The following is a 17,893-nucleotide window of genomic DNA, read 5'->3' on the forward strand; positions in this document are numbered from 1 at the left end:
GGTTCTCCCACCCTTCTTCCTTCCATTGGTATCCATTAAGTTGGGGAAAAGGAGAGTGACATACTAACTGGTCAGCCATAGCTCTTCAGCTTTTCTGTTGACACATTTGCCTTGGCCTGGGAGTAAGCAGGATTACAGGTACCAGTTAGATGATTGTAGATCTTCCCTTCTCTTCCAGCTTGGTTGCAAATTAGGCGCTGACCCTGGAATGGAAAGTCATGCCAGTTCATCATATCTTCTGGTATATTTGACGTGGTCTGTGAGCATTCAAGATAGAGGATAGCGCATACCTTTCATGGTTTCCAATAAGGATTCTCCTCAGTGTAGTTAGTGCTTACCATTACCCTGTAGGAGGAAAGCCCATCTCTGTACAATCTCTATCGGTTCATGAGAGTTTTGCAGCTGACAAAGCCTCCTATCAAACCTTTGACTGTGTCATGGGACATCACTGTTGTCCTCATCCAGCTGATAATAGCTCCTTATGAGTCCCTTGATTCCTATCATCTTAAATACCTGACCTGGAAGATCTTTTTTTTTGTTGGCAATCACTTCAACTCACAGAGACAGTGAGCTGCAAGCCCTAATAGCTGATCGGCTGTACATTAAATGTTGTCATAACAGAGTACATCTTCACATGCATCCTAAGTTCCTTCCTAAAGTAGTGTCAGACGTCTATCATAACTAGTCAATTGTCCTTCCAGCATTTTTCTCAAAACCTCACATCCATCCAAATGAAAGTGCACTGCACACATTGGACTGAAAGTGCACTGCACACATTGGACTGTAAGTGAGCCAATCCACCCAGCTTTGTTTCTTTTGGCACAAACTGGATGGGGGCAGCCACTGGTAAATGCACTTTATCTAGTTGGCTAACAGACTGCATCTCTTTCACTTATACTCAGGCTGGGTTGACTCTGGACTGTCATGTCATAGCTCACAATGTCAGAACCAAGGCTGTGCCTGTAGCTCACTTGAGATCAGTCTCCATTGAAGAGATTTGCAAAGTTGCAACTTGCTCTCCAGTCTGTACATTCATCTCTCATTACTTCCTTGAGCAACATGCTTGATGTTAGTCAGCTTGGTCAAACAGTTCTGCAGAATTTGTTTGGCTTCTATGGTTTAATTTATTTAATATACTGCCCTTTCATGGGGATATGGTAAGGTGGTGAACAATCAAAACTAAGAGTAAGGAATTCTCCATTGTTAGGAAAGAGGAGAGACAGTGAAAGCACAGTTACATGGAAGATACACACATTCTAAAGAAACCAAGCCGGGCATTAAAATCAACAGGAAAGCTTAATAGGCAAAGATAATTGCCTCCTGGAATCCTTGGTACTTCAAGGACTATTAAAGGTTAGGTTAAATAGGTGGTTTTTCAGGACTGCTTGAAATTTAGGAGCGATAGCTCAAGACATAGCAAAAAAGGCAGCGGATTCCACAGGGATGAGCAGTAAAGTACAAAATCTGTACAAAATGCCACTGCACGACTTACCTTCTGCCAACCTTGCTTTCTGTTATGTTCCTTCTGGATTCAATATGCTAGGTATTCAATCCCTTCCCGCAATCTGGGATTTGCAGCAATCCAAACACTTTTTTGAGCACATGCTCCTCCCTCCTTAGAGAGAGTTAGAGCCCCCTGTAGTTTCAATTTCTAAAAGCAATCTGTGCAGAAGTCTTTTGGATATGCTCTGCATCTTTCTTATTTTTTTGCTTAAAAGTTCTTTTTTTTTTTTTTCAGTGGTTTAAGTGCCTTGAGACCCTGTATGGAGTCTTCTCATAGAGGAAAGGATTAGAGAATGACACGGTGGCGGTTTACCCGCAGCCACCGCGTTTAGCCGCAGGTGACCCGCCGAAACGGGGAACAAAAACTAGCAGTTGCTGCGGCGACGGGGACAAGGCCATTCACCGCCCCGTGGGGCGGTGAATGGTCTTGTCCCCGCAGTGAGGCATGAAGGATCGCGCGGTCCCCGCAGCTCACACCCGCCTGCCCAATCGATCCTAGTGTTTAGCCAGCTCTCTCCCTTCTCCTCACCTTAGTTTGTAGGTTTTCTTTTTGGGCGACCCGCACACTATCAGAGAGCCGCGCACCCGCTGCTGCTCAGTTTCGATCTTCTGCTCTGACGCAACCGGAAACAGGAAGTTGCAGCAGAGCAGAAGATTGAACACTGAGCAGCCGCGCGTGCAGGTCACCGAAAAAGAAAACCTACAAACTAAGGTGAGGAGAAGGGAGAGAGCTGGCTAAACACTAGGATCGATTGGGCAGGCGGGTGGTGGCTGCGGGGACCGTGCGATCGCTCGTGTTCCCGGCTCGAACTGGAAGGAGGGAGTGAAAGGGAAAAGGATTCTGGGCCAAGGGGATGAAGACAGAAAGAAAAACCCACAGCAGGAAAGAAAGGGAAGGACAGGCAGGTGAGCCAGATGCTAGAAGCAGGGGGGGGGGGGAAGAAAGAGGGAAAAAAGCTAGATGGGGTTGAAAAGAAGAGACACACTGGTATGGAAGTGGAAGATAGGGGAAATCTGGACACAGGAAGGTAACAGAAAGAGGGGAAATTATGTGCATGGGGCATAGGGACAGAGACATAAAGGGGACATGCCATGGGGATGGTATATGGACACGGGGAGGGGGGGGCAATGACAGATACATAGGGGAGATATTAGAAATGGAGAAAATAGGAGCACAGAAGCGAGATGGTTTGTGGGGATGGGACAGGGACTGAGCTCACAGGCTCCAGTGGCTTGCACAAATTACATTGTAACGTGCCATGAAAATAAGAGGGAGGAAGGTAGATAGATAGGCCACGCGAGAGGAGCTGAAGGGTAGTAGAAAGGAACAGATGGTAAAGGAGGGGAGGGAAGGGTGGTGGTGGAAAGGAATAGGGCAGACATTGAAGGTATTAGGGAGAGGATTAGAGGCAGTTCAAAATTAGTCAGGGACACTGTTCAGGCAATTAGGCCTGATGGGCCGCCGCGAGAGCGGACCGCTGGGCAGGATGGACCTCTGGTCTGCCCCAGCGGAGGCAACTTCTTATGAGGGTGGAGAGGAACAGACCCTGAAGGGAAATGAAGAAGACAGATGCCAGACTATGGGGGAGCGGAGGGAAGAAGATGGGTGCTAGACCAATTGGGGGCGGGGGGTGAAGGGAGAGGCACAGTAACAGCAAATGGAAGACGCAGAGAGAAGATACACAGTGGATGGAAGGAATTGAATGAGAAGATGTGGAAAACAGAAACCAGACAACAAAGGTAGAAAAAAAAATTATATTTATTTATTTATTTTTTGCTTTAGGATAAAATAGTATATTAGTTGTGTTGATAAAAATTTATAAACAAAGCCCTGCCAGCTGAACATCTCTTTCTCTAATTCAGCAGCAGGAACTTTGATTTATAAGAAAGGAATAAGCTAAATATTACAGTACTAAGGCTTATATGGATGCAGCGGGGACGGTGACGGGGCGGTGAATGGGATGGCAGTGGCGGTGACGGGGCGGTGAAAGGGATGACGGTGACGGGGCGGTGCAGAGGATGGTGGGCCGGGGACGGGGCGGTGACGGGGACAGATTTTTTTCCCCGTATCATTCTCTAGAAAGGATGCAGTCCCACAGAGCTGGACTGCTGCTTCACAGAGAAGCTTCGATGGATCTGTGGAGCCAGCCTGCTTGTGCCACCCTTCTCAGACTTGGGATCCATTCCCATAGGAGTTCACTTGCCCTCTGGCTCTGTCAGGGGTTTAAGCACAGGTTGTATGCATCCTGAGTAAAATTTACTTTCAGGTTTCAGGCTGCAGGCTGCGTTTCCCACCCCTAGTCGCGTGGAGAGTTTCTGTGGGGGTAGAAGTTAGTCGGTGTGCATCCAACTGGCAGTCCAAAGATCTTCAAGGTGGTCATTTGGAGCAGTTTCTGAGGCAGAAAATCCTTTTCCTCCATTCAGCTGCAGTGTATCAGAGCTGGCAGGCACATCACAGACCATTATTTCCTATGAGAGTTTCAGGGGTGGGCTGTGGGACTCTGTAAAATGTATTTTCCAGAGTTGTTGAGGGTAGGGTTCAGGTCTTTCACCTTCCCAAGCCCCAAATCGCTATTTTTTTATTTTAAAATTTTCTTTATTTTTGCTGTTTTTGGCACATATTTGCTGGTAGTGCCCATATTGGATTTTTATCTATCTTTTTTTCAAAGTTTTATTTCTGCTTCAAACCCCCTTAATTTGATTAAAAATCATTTGGGATGTCGAATGTGTGCATTGATTGCACTGGATCGGCACCTGATCAGTGACCCTATGCTGCAGTGCACTGGGGGTAGGGCAGGAGCTTCGGGCTTTGCTTCCTTCAGGTCTTACAGGGCTGGGGAGCCGGCCTGGGTCCGTGATTTTGGGAAAATATCTCACCCAGAGGCTGTTCTGGAGTTTGGTCCAAATGCCTACATTCTGAGTCTAGGGACTCTTTTAGCATGGTGCGAGCACCTCAGCAGGGCCCTACAGTGAACAAGGTGTGAATTTTCACTGAACTTTTTTGTCAGCTCCTCTAGAAAGTGTATTTTTCAGACCCATGTCATTGGACACAGCTGGTAGGCATGTCTGGTTTTTTCTCAACCAGTTGCACCAGTAGCAGAGATCCCTTTTCAGGAGCCCTCTCACCCGGCTATGGCAGAGTTCGATTGTATTATGCCATACGAATATTATGCTGCTTTTGTCTCCTGACTACTTTTATTTTATATCTGGCTGATACCCTTACTGGGACTAGTCAACACGGTCGCTCTAAGAGTCCAGATTTGGGTGAGGACTACTCCGTCAGCAGACCTTTTACGCATGGCTCTGTCCACCATTTTATTGCTAAGGTTCTGAAAGAGCGAAAAATTGGAATCTCCTCTTTTCATGTCACAGTGTTCAGTCATGTACCGTTCTAATGTGCTGTCCTTTTTTTTTTTTTTTCCATCCCATCCACAGCTTCTTGGTCTGGTTACAGAACAATTGGATGCCCAGTCTGCTTTATCAACTATGTCTAAGCTTTCTCTGCTGGCTCCTGCTTTTCAGCAGTTTTTTTAAGCATTCTATGGTGGATTCCACTGTGGCGCAGGATACCTGGTTCACGGTCCTCCCTAGTGTAGTGTTTAAGGACTCCAAGGATCGCAGAGTGGATTTTATATTATAAAAATACACCTTTTTGAAGTGGCTTCTTCAGGCATCAAGGCTGTGGCAGCCTCCTTTGCGGCACGTTTTCGTGATGGCAGCTGTGGAATGTGGCGGATGCCCTTTATGATCTCATTTGAGTTCTTACTGCTTATGCAGTGTCTGTGTGTTGGCTTTTATGGTTCCGTCCTTTGGCTGGGGATGCTGTGTCCAAGGCTACTTTAAGTAAACTTCCTTTCAAGGGTCAGCTTTTTTTGGGAAAGGTCTGGATGATCTCTTAGCTGGTGCTTCTGCTTGCTGCCCTAAGTATCTCCCTGTGAACAAGTCTTGCCAGATTTCAGGAGGGGGACAGTAGTAGTTTTCATCTCTCCCGCCATTTTCATAAGGAATCCTTGGGCTCTTCCTCCCAGAGATACAGGGATACAGTCCCCGTGATAACACTTCTAATTCCAGATGTCCTCAGGCATCTGGATCCCGGGCAGCTACTTCTCCTAAACAGTCCTCCAGTGGGCCACCTTTCTTAGTTTTATCAGGAGTGGACTTGCATGTCATTGGATAAATGGATGCTGGACAGGAGGGGCATAAGATAGATTTCTTTTGTCTGCCTCCAGATTTGTTTCTGGACTCGCCAGCAGGTCAGCCGGAACAGGGGTCACAGGTTCTCACTACTTTGCAGAGTCTCTTGGACATCTAATCACTGGAACCCATTCCAGAACATGAACTTCGGCAGATACTCTTTATACTTCATTGTGCCAAAGCATGGCTCAGAAGACTGGAGGCCTGATCTGGATCTCATGATGGTCAGTTGCTTCCTGCAGATTTCTCGTTTCCGAATGGAACCCGTGCACACAGTCATTGCTGCTATCTCTCCTGGTGAATTTTTTATGTCCTTGGATCTCATGGAGGCTTACCTCCATATTCTAATATTTCTGGAGCATCACAGGTTTCAGCGTTTCCATGTTCTGCAACAGCATTTCCAGTTTGCAGCTCTTTCCTTTGGGCTCGCCACAGCTTCCTGAACTTTCACCAATCCAATGCTACTTGTACTGGCTTTTCTCCACAGACAGGGTGTCCAGGTTCATCCTTTCTTGGATGACTGGTTGATCCGGGCTCTGTCTCGACATGAATGCGCCCGTACAGTGAAGACGGTGGTCTCCCTACTACAGATCTTGAGTTGGATTGTAAACTTCAAAAGGAGCTGTCAGATCTTGGAGTGTTTGAGACAGTGTTGTGCATTTCTTCCCACGTCACGCAGAAGAGAGTTGGGTGGGGACAGAAATCCTCTCTGTCCCGGTGAGGAATCCCCTTCGTCCCGGCGAGGAATCCCCTCCGTCCCCATGAGGAGTCCCCTCTGCCCCTGCCCGTCCCCCCCATAAAAGTTACCTGTCCCCATAAAAAGCAGCAATTTTCATAGTTTTTATTTTATTTTTTTTATTTTTAATCTTAGTTTATATAAGCCAATAATAAAATACAAAATAAACAAACAGTGAACAGAAATAAGAGATGTATTCATCACCGGAAAGAATTAGAATAGACATTAGGTCATGTGACTGTAGGGTCGACCATTTCTTGTTAAAAGAAATAAGAATTTGATTTTTGTCAATATAAAGCTCATATCTGTAGAGCAAACAAAGCTGGTTCCACCATCTGGCATAGGTAAATTGTGAGAGGTTCTTCCAAGATCCACAAATGATTTTTAATGCAGCAATGAGTAAAGAATCAAACAATACAGCATCAAAATCATTTAAAGTAGAATTGAAAGAGGCACTTTTCAGGACAATGGTTGCATAAGAAAAATGTGCCAAAACTGAACTGGAAACCCTAAAACAAACTCAACAAGTACTTCATTTTGTACTAAACACAATTGGTGATATAACCATGAGAGGGGGCTGGGCCTCCCACTTTGAGCTTAGCACCCCTTAAAATCAACATCTCCCTTGCTATAGCTGGTGGAACATTTTGTTTTTTCCATCATCTTGGTCCCAGTTTCTGCTTTTGTTTTATCTTCTACTAATTCTCTTTCCAGGCCTCAGGAATCCCAGTTCCATCTCCTTGAACCTGGGGGGGGGAGTCCTGTGAGCCTGGGGGGATCCCTGTGGGAGTCTCATGAGCCTGGGATTCCCTGCGGGAGTCCCGCAATCCCTGTTCCCGTGCAGACCTCTACCACACAGTCCCTGTTCCCGTGCAGACTAGAGAGTTGCGCGGGGATAGAAATCCCACCCGTCCCCGTGAGGAATCCCTCCGTCCCCACGAGGAATCCCCTCCGTCCCCACCCGTCCCCGCGAGGAATCCCCTCCATCACCATCCTTCCCTATAAACTTCAGAAATAGTTATTTTATTTAATTATGCTACTGAATTAAAGGCTCTGGTAGAGACCCATTTACAAATAAGCAAAGAGACTTTATTAATTTGGAAATATTAATTGGGAAGAATACATACTTTGTAAATGGGTTTCTACCCGAACCTCTAATGTAAATATAAAATATAAATACTCATCTGATGAGAACCCACAAACTGTCAGCTGAGGACTTCCTTTGCAGTTGGCCGGGGGTCCCTTTTGCCAAGCTTGGCAGGCAGCAGTAGCGTCCCTGAGTCACGGATGCTGGCACCTCAGTGGCTCATGGATGCTGCCAGCGACTGCTGCGCTTGGTGGAGGGGAGTTCTGGCCATCTCTAGAGGAGGTCCTCTGCTGGCAGTGCTTAGGGATCCCCACCAGTCACAGCAAGGGTCAACAAGTACTTCAACACTGTAGAAATAAAACCAGAAATGCATTTCCTTTTCTTTTGAACACAAAACAAAGACATCTGCCATATACATTTCCCCAAAGCTAACATATTTTAGTCAATAAATTCCGTTTTTTACCTTTGTTGTCTGGAGACTTATTTTTCCATAAAGTTGGTCCCAGTTTCTTTTTTCCGCTTTCCCATCTTCTGTAAATTCTTCTGTTGCTGTCCATTGGTTCCCCCTACCATGGTCCAGCATTTATCTCTTTCTCATCTTTCGTGCCTGCCCACCAGCCCCATGCCCAACATTTCTCCTTCCATCACCCCTCTCCAACACTGTGCCACATCTCTCCCTCCATTCCCTTCACCACTGTCCAATATTCCTCCCTCTTGCATCCCTTTCAATCTGTCCCATTGTTCCCTTGCCACATTTCTCACTCTCATCTTTTTCTTCCCTATCACATTCTGTACCTTCCTCCCTACGACCAAAAATTCTCCTCTTTCTTCCATTTGCCGTGTATACACAACCATCTCTCTTTCCCGCTCATTGACACACCCACACCCAATTCTCTCTTTCTATTCCCTCCCCCACCTCAGCATCTCTTTCCCTCCCTTCCTCTCTCCCCAGTTCATGACTTCTGTGTCCAAAAATGCATTCCCTTCCACCACTTCATTCGAGTCCAGATAACAGCAGGGGTTGAAGGCAGCCTGCAGCAAGCCATATGTAGCCGACCCAGAAGTCTTCCCCCGAAGTCAGAGCTGACATCGGAGGGAAGGCTTTGCATCAGTCTGGCGGTGGCTGAGGTGTCAGGTGGGAGGGGGTAGATACTGGATGTAGGAGGTGAGAGGAGACAGACTGTAGATAGAAATGGGGAGGGATCAGACACACTGGATGAAAGGGGAAAGATAAGACAAGCTGGAATGCCTGGGGAGAGAGAAAAAGACAGATGATGGATGTAAAGAAAAGGAGAGGGGAGGAAGACATTGAATGGAAAGGAGGAGAAGGGGAGGATACGGATGGAAGGGAGGAAAGAGAAAGATGGAGCAGACACTGAATAGAAGGGGGAGAAAGAAAAATGAAGCAGATGCTGGGCTGAAAGGAGGGGAAAGATGTGCAGATGCTGGATGGAAGGGGGAGAAAAGGGTGGATGATGGATGGGATGACAGAGGGGCAGAAAGGAGGAAGAGAGGAGACAGATCAGATGCTGGGCAGAAGCAGCAGACAGAGGGGCAGATGCTGGATGGAAAGAGGAGGAGGGGCAGATGCTGGATGGAAAGGGACCTCAGGTCAGCATCTGAATGGCCATGCAAGTCTACATGGGTCCAAATGGTGCTACACACTGCTAGACCCCTCCCTCCAGTCCATTGTGCTTTCTAGAAGCCAGTATTGTGGTGCAGCCTGGTCCCTGCTAGGTTTTCTCCCCCTAGATTGGGACAGACTGTGCTTTTGCCAGCAGAGGCAGAGTGGTGAGCCTGCACGATGGCGCAAACTAGCCCCCCTCCCCACCCCACCCCACCCCACAAGTGTCCTCCACCCAGAACAGGACCGAATCTGGGTTCCCAGTGGCTGAGCAGTGAGCCTACCAAGGCATCCCCTACCGAGAATGGAACCAACTCTGCAATCCCGGCCTTTGTATGAGGGAGGTCTGGTGCCCCAGAGTAAGAAGACTTAGAGCAGGGGTGCCCACACTTTATGGGCTTGCGAGCTACTTTTATAATGACTAAGTCAAAATGATCTACCAACAATAAAATTTTAAAAAAACACAAAGCACAATGAAAGGCAGAGAAAATGTTAATTATTCATATTCTGGGTTTTTTCAAAGAGGTCACGGCAGATGACTATGCAATGTCACCTCGGTAACAAAATACAAAAATAGACAAATACACCCCCTCCCTTTTTAATAAACCACAATAGTAGGTTTTAGCACAGGGAATTACGCTGAATGCCTCGCGCTGCTCTCAATGCTCATAGGCTCCCTGCGCTAAAAAACGATATTGCAGTTTAGTAAAAGGGAGCCATAGTGCAAAATATAGACAGCAGATATAAATTCTCAAAACAAGACACATTTTGATCACTAAATTGAAAATAAGATCATTTTTCCTACCTTTGCTGTTTGATGATTTCATGAGTCTCTGGTTGCACTTTCTTCTTCTGAATGTGCATCCAATCTTTCTTCCTTTCTTTCAGCCTCCTGTATGTTTCCTCTCCTCCAGACCTCATTCTCTCCCCCAACTTTTTCTTTCTGTCTCCCTGTTCCCCCTTCTTTCTGTCTCCCTGTCTGCCCCCTTTCTTTCTTTCTTTCTCCGTGCCCTCCCCCAAGCCACTCGGTTTGCTGCCACCGCCATCGGGGAATAACCCCCAAGCCACCGCTGTCCCAAGCTTTCCCTGCAGAAGCGTCGCGCTGACCAGCATTCCGCTCCCTGACGTCAATTCTGACGTAGGAGAGGAAGTTCCGGGCCAACAAGGCATTTCTCCTCATTCCATCCAGCCTGAGCCCCATCTCTCCTTGATCCAGCATTTCCCTTCTGTGTTTGTCAGAATTACCATTCCACCTATTTTCCAGCATCACCCTTCTTTGTGTCCATCTCACCTATATCCCTATCTCACCACTTTTTCAGAATCTTCATTTGTCTCTGTCCTTGTCTTTACCCCATGTTCACCATTTGCCCTTTCAATGTCGTTATCTCCCCCCCCCCACACACTTTTTCAGCATTACTTCTATGTCTCTATTTCACCTCCTCTTCATGTCCCCTCTGTATCGCTATCCTTATTCAGTAGGTCCTGCTTACCCTTTCTCTTCTTTGTGTCACTATCTCCATTTTCAGCTTTCCCCCATTTTCCTTTGTTACTGCACCTGGTAGCCAGAATCTTTCCACCCTCCCTCCACTCCGGCCCAGCCCAGTATGAAATATTTCCTTTTGTTTCCCTCCCCTCTCTCTTTCTCTCTCTCTTCTCCTCCCTCACCCACGAGTCCTGCATCTGGCCCTCTCCCTTCTACCTGCACCTGGCAACACCCCCCTGCTCCGCGGCTCTCTTCAGCAACTCGTCAGCAGCGGTGATCAAGACAAGCTGCCGACATCGAGGCCTTCCCTCTACGAGTCCCGCCTTTGTGGAAAAAGGAAGCTGAAACAAGCGGGACTCGCAGAGGGTAGGCCCCGACATCAGAAGCTTGTGTCGATCGCTGCTGCTGAGTTGCCGAAGAGAGCCACGGAGCAGGGGGTGTGGCCGGAAGCAGGTAGAAGGGAGAGGGAGATAGGAAGGCTGTAGAAGCTCCGGAGCATGACACCGACCCCAGCCAGGATGATTTCTTTTTCAGGCTGCTGCTGCCACCCCCCACCCGAAATGACAAAAACAGCCTAATGCCCGCGTCGGCGCCTTTGACGTCGAGGAGAGGAAGGCTGATAGGCCCGGTAGATCGGGACGGCAACACGAGTCTATCACGGAGCCCGGGATGGGCTCTGCGGTCAACTCACGTTGCCTTCCTGAACTACCGGTTGACCGCGATCGACGTGTTGGGCACCCCTGACTTAGAGCCATAGCGCACGAGACTCCCACGGGGATGAAAACAGCCTACCTAAATTCTGTTGATGCAGGCATGCAGCTTACAAGTCCGGCATCGTGGCAGGAAATAGCCATGCTGAGCAGTGAGCTCAGCACGTACACAGATGAAAGCCTTGCTTGCTGATTGGTACGGCGGCGGGGCGGGGCCGCCGAACCAATCAGTAAGCAAGGCTTTCATCTGTGTACGTGCTGAGCTCACTGCTCAGCATGGCTATTTCCCTCCGCGACGCCGGACTTGTAAGCTGCATGCCTGCATCGCCAGAATTTAGGTAGGCTGTTTTCATCCCCGTGGGAGTCCCGTGGGTCAGGGGGGTGTCCCCGTGGGAGTCCCGTGGGTCAGGGGGGCATCCCCGTGGAAGTCCCGTGGGCCAGGGGGCGTCCCCGTGGGAGTCCTGTGGGCCGGGGGGGAACCCGCGGGATCCCCGTTCCCGTGCAGACCTCTACCATACAGTCTGAAACTTAAGCAGCACATCAGTGATTTGAACCTTCCGGCTCCCACACCCTGGCTTTATCTGCAGGTTCTGGGGTTCCTGGCAGCCTCCTTGGAGATGGTCCCCTGGGTCAGAGCGCACATACGCCTTCTACAAGAATCCCTCCTTTCGGTGGTCTCTGCAACATCATCCCTTTCAGATGCTGCTCCCCTGGATGGGAACCAGTGTGCAGAAGTTTGCGCTGGTGGCTTCATGGGGAGGTTCTCCACCAGGGCAAGTTTATTTGGATCTTAGAGTGGTTAACTCTTATGACAGATGCCAGTCTGTCAGGTTGGGATGATCACTGCAGGGTCCGCTCCATTCAGAGACAGCAAGAACCAGAAGGCCTTAAGCATGCTCAAGGCCCAGGCAGGAACTTCTTGCACCGGCACATCCTGTGGACTGCGTGCCAGTGCCAGATGGGGTAAGGCTGAATGCTGTTCGGACGGGTGGTGCCGGTTTGCGTGGGGGGGGGGGCGCGATGCCGGTTCTTGGGGGGTGGGGTGGAGCAGCGCCGCTGAACGTATCAAGTGAGTTTCCCTTACTTCCTATGGGGAAACTCGCTTTGATATATGAGTAATTTGGTTTATGAGCATGCTTCTGGAAGGTTCCACTGTATATGTATACTTTGGAAGAAAGGCGGAAGAGAGAGATACAATAGAGATGTTTAAATATCTCTATGGCATTAATGTACAGAAGGTGAGTCTATTTCAAACGAAAGAAAACTCTGGACTGAGAGGACATAGGATGAAGTTAAGAGGTGATAGACTCAGGAATAATCTAAAGAAATTCTTCTTTACCGTCATTTACTATGTTACTATGAAATCCCTCAAAGGTTGTATGTGGTAGCAGTGGTAACAGACCGGGTTTACCAAGAGCTACCTGGGCTGTTCTTTCCTCTTGCCCATTGGGAGTTAACAAGAACCTCCAAGCAAAGAACAACTTCAAGGGAGCAGAGCGTCCAACAGTGCATGTCTCTAAGTCACCATTGGATTGGTCCAGCTGATACTGAACTCTCAGATTCTTGACTGAATCAGAAGGTTAAATTGAATGTTAGATGATTATATGATTGTTTTTTCCCCATAGTTGGCAGTTTTCCTCCACATTTTGCATTTCCTGAAAGCTCCCTGAATGGTTGCCAATATATGCATATTTTTAAAGTACTCGGTGTTTATCCCAGGACAAGCAGGCAGCATATTTTCACTGATGGGTGATGGCACCGACGGAGCCCCGGTAAGGACACTTTAGAGCAGTGGTCTCAAACTCGTGGCCCAGGGACCGCATGTGGCCCGCCAGGTACTATTTTGAGGCCCTCGGTATGTTTATCATAATCACAAAAGTAAAATAAAACAGTTTCTTGATCATATGTCTCTTTAGCTATAAATTACAATATTATTATTAAGACTTAGCCAAAAGAAAAGATTTATAAACTATAAAGAGTTTTACCTCATGCAAAATTGTCATTTCTTTAATAAGAAATTAACTATTTTTTCTGAGGCCCTCCAAGTACCTACAAATCCAAAATGTGGCCCTGCAAATGGTTTGAGTTTGAGACCACTGCTTTAGAGAGCATTGCACTCTAAGAACTTAGAAAGTTCTGGCTAGCCCGTACTGCACATGCACGAGTACCTTCCCTCCCGACGTAGGCGTGCGGTCCCTCAGTCGATTGTCTTACCAGTATTTTTCCCTAGTCCTCATTCTCATCCTGGAGAAGAAGCCTTGCATACTTTGGACTGTAAACGAGCTTTGGTTTATTACCTTGATCGCACAAAGCCTCACAGAGCTTCTCCCCAACTCTTTTGATCCAAACAAGTTGGGGCATTCTGTTTCCAAGAGTATGATTTCCAACTGGCTAGCTGCCTGCATCTTGTTCTGTTTCGCTCAGACTGGACTGACACTGGAGAGCCTCGTCACAGCCCATAAAGTTAGAGCTATGGCAGCTTTTGTGGCTTTCCTCAGATCTACTCCTAATCTAATCTAATCCTTAGGTTTGTATACCGCATCAACTCCTATTTAGGAAATCTGTAAAGCTGCCACCTGGTCCTCAGTTCATACCTTCACTTCTCACTACTGTCTGGAGTCTTTCTCCAGGCGGGATGGGCACTTCGGCCAATCTATATTACAAAACTTATTTTCCTAATGGCCAACTTTTCCACCATCACATTCTGTTAGCTTGGAGGTCACCCATCAGTGAGAATATGCTGCCTGCTTGTCCTGGGATAAAGCACAGTTACTTACCGTAACAGGTGTTATCCAAGGACAGCAGGCAGATATTCTCACAACCCACTCACCTCCCTGGGTTGGCTTCTTAGCTGGCTTATCTTAACTGAGGGACCGCATGCCTACGTCGGGCAGGAAGGCACTCGCGCATGCGCAGTGCAGGCTAGCCAGAACTTTCTAAGTCTTAGAGTGCAATTCACTCTAAAGTGTCCGTACCGGGGCTCCGTCGGTGCTGTCACCCATCAGTGAGAATATCTGCCTGCTGTCCCTGGATAACACCTGCTACGGTAAGTAACTGTGCTTTGTTTGAACTGTGCCAAGGAAAACATGTTTACATTTATGTTTAAATAGAAATATCTTTTATTTTTTTTTTAATTCTTTATTCATTTTTAAACTTTCATCAAGTGTACAAAAATTCATAATAAACACAATTAATTTGAGCACTTGAACATCTTATCATTATAACTTATAAGTACAAATGTAACCATCTCCCCACGTTCCCTCAAAGCCCCTTAATCATTATAAGATCATATACTTGAAACCCTCTAGGGAGTAGAAATATCTTTTAAAAATGATTGTTTAAAAAAAAATCATAGAAATCCTAAGCTAAATACTTCATTGTTGAAGATGCTTGAAAAGAGATGATTCCCCTAATGTATATGGATTGAGGCCTCAAGCTATAGCATGCAGAGAAAAGAGTGGGCAAGGATCATTCTTTTCTCTAGAATTTCAAATTGACCCCCCACCCCCCAAAAAAAAAAAAAAAATTTAAAAAGCAGCAAAATCTTTTTTTTTTTTATAATTCTTTATTCATTTTTAAATTTTCAGCAAGTGCACAATATAAGTAATACATAGATTTACTAACATCACTTGATAAATCTATCAAGATCATAACAAAGGTATATATATCTAAACCCTTCTTTCCCCCTCCCTTTCCATACAATTATTTAATTGAATCAATCTTTGTCATATTTCTTTTTACATTTTTATTTTTATTTTTTTTTTCATTTATATAAACCCTCCCCTTTCCCTTCCAATCATAAATAATGTTAAGAAAATGGTGTTTATTCATTACAAAACAATGTCAATGGCCCCCCCATATTTCATTAAACCTTTTATAATTTCCATTTTGTATTGCTATTGAACGTTCCATTCTATATATGTGACATAGTGAATTCCACCAGAAATTAAAATTAAGTCTTGTGTGATCTTTCCAATTTGTAGTAATATGTTGCATGGCAACTCCTGTCATAATCAATAAAAGTTTGTTATTACTTGCCGATATCTGACTCTTTTTCCTCATAGATATGCCAAATATCACAGTATCATAAGTTAATGCTACAGGATTATCTAATAAAGAATTTATTTGATCCCAGATCGAATTCCAAAAGGCTAATATATAGGGACAGAAAAATAAAAGATGATCCAAAGTCCCTACTTCAAGCTTACAATGCCAGCATCTATTAGACATTGAACTATTTAATTTTTGTAATCTAACAGGGGTCCAAAATGCTCTATGCAAAAGAAAAAACCAAGTTTGTCTCATAGATGCTGACAGTGTACATCTTATTCTCCAAGACCAAATTTGTGGCCATTGAGATGCCAAAATTTGATGATTAATCTCAATGCTCCAAATATCCCTAAGACCATTTTTAGGTTTTTTATTAACCAATTCACTAATAACTTTATACCACTGTGCGGCCTGGTGACCCAGAAAATCTGCCTGGAAGCATAAAAATTCCATGCTGTATTGAAAATTTAAAGTTTTCCATTCAGGGAACCCTGCCTGAATGGCCTGCTTCAATTGCAACCATTTATAAAATTGTGATTTATTCAGTCCAAATTTATTTTGCAATTGTGTAAACTCAAGCATCTTTCCATTTGAAATAACATCATTTAAAGTTCGTATTCCTGCATTTAACCAATGCCTCCAGACAATCTTAGTTCCGCCAATCTGAATCTTGGAGTTTAGCCATATAGATTGATTTGTCGATTTACTAATAGGAATTTCAGTTAAATTACTTACATATCTTAGAGTTTTCCATGTATCTAATAAAAGTTTATTTTCTTTATACAATCTGGGCATCTTGATACTGAGAATGTGGCAAAGATGTAAAGGAGACAGGAGTTGCCATTCCAAGTATAACCAATCTGGAATGTATTCAATGAGATTTGGGAGGACCCAATACATACCTTGACGTAAAATATAGGCCTGATGATACCTATAGAAATTTGGGAAATTTACCCCACCCTCCTTAATTGATTTCTGTAAAGATACCAAAGCAATTCTAGGTGTTTTGCCAAGCCAAACAAACTTAATAATTATTGCATTCAATTTTTTATAAAAAGAGTTCTGAAAAAATACCGGAATCATACACATTTGATAGCAAACCACAGGCAATATCATCATTTTTATGGTTTGAACTCTTCCCCACCAAGATATATGTAATGGGTTCCATTGTTCACATAATTCCGAAACCTTTTTTAATAAAAGTTTTTCATTTTCTTTTACTGTATCTTCTATTGAATTTTTAATCCAAATTCCTAAATATTTTAATCCATCCTCTTTCCATACAAAAGGAAATGAATCAAACATAGATTTTATGCAATGCACATTAAGCGAAAGAATTTCAGATTTATTCCAATTGATTTTATATCCTGAAAACATTCCAAATCTTTCAATCAATTCTAACAAACATGGTATAGTTGAACCTGGATTGCGCAAATATAATAAAATATCATCCGCATAAGCAGATAATTTGTATTCCCATTCTTTCAAGGGAATACCCTGTATCCCCTTTGTCTGATTAATAGCTATCAATAAGGGTTCTAAAACAATATCAAACAGCAAAGGAGATAATGGACATCCTTGTCTAACTCCTCTATGTAATTTAAAACTCTCAGATAAATTATTATTAATGTATAATCTTGCCATAGGGGAGCTATACAAAGTTTTAATCATTTGAACAAAACCAGGACCCACACCAAACCAATCCAAAGTCTGATACATGAATGACCATTCTACCCTATCAAAAGCTTTTTCTGCATCTAATGAAAGAGCAAAAGCTGGTTCATTCATCATTTTAGTTAAATTTAATGTATGAAATGTCAATCTTGTATTGTTAGAAGAATGTTTGTTAGCAATGAAACCTGTTTGATGTACATCAATTATGTAAGGAAGAGCCTTTGCCAATCTTAATGCTAGTGTTTTAGCCATTAATTTTCCATCAACATTAATTAATGATATTGGCCTGTAATTTGAAACCATAGTGGGATCTTTATTTGGCTTTGGCAAAACAATCACCATAGATTCTGCCATAGTACTTTTAATATAACCTATATTAAGTTGAAACTGATATAAATTTAGTAAATAGGGTAATAAAGAATTTTGAAATGTTTTATAGAATTCCACAGTAAAACCATCCCCACCTGGAGCGGATCCAACTCTAAGAGACTTCAATGCTGTTTCTAATTCTTTTAATGATATAGGTTCTTCTAAACTTCTTTTTATATGATCAGGAAGCTTTGGACCCTCAAGAAGATTTAAAAATTCCATACCTTTTTGAACTTTATCAATAGAAGACTCGGAAGAATACAACTCTTTGTAAAAAGCCAAAAATTGATTTAAAATGTTATTAGTTTGATTATGCATATTTCCTTTCTCATCTTTTATTGCACTTATTTTTATTCTTCTCTTTTTTGCTTTAAGATAATTTGCAAGTAAACTTCCTGCCTTATTAGATTTTCCATAATACAAGGTTTGCAGAGAAAACAAATCTTTCCTTGCCATTTTTGAA

The 17,893-nt window shown here is 44.5% G+C and overlaps 1 protein-coding gene across 4 annotated transcripts in view; it reads left to right on the forward strand.

The window, feature by feature from the left end:
• The window catches only part of LOC117362460 (E3 SUMO-protein ligase RanBP2-like), a 353,806-nt gene that overhangs the window by 302,030 nt on the left and 33,883 nt on the right, over window positions 1-17,893 (forward strand). The window lies entirely within an intron of this gene.

This window comes from Geotrypetes seraphini, chromosome 6 (assembly GCF_902459505.1).
Source record: "Geotrypetes seraphini chromosome 6, aGeoSer1.1, whole genome shotgun sequence".
NCBI lineage: Eukaryota > Metazoa > Chordata > Amphibia > Gymnophiona > Dermophiidae > Geotrypetes > Geotrypetes seraphini.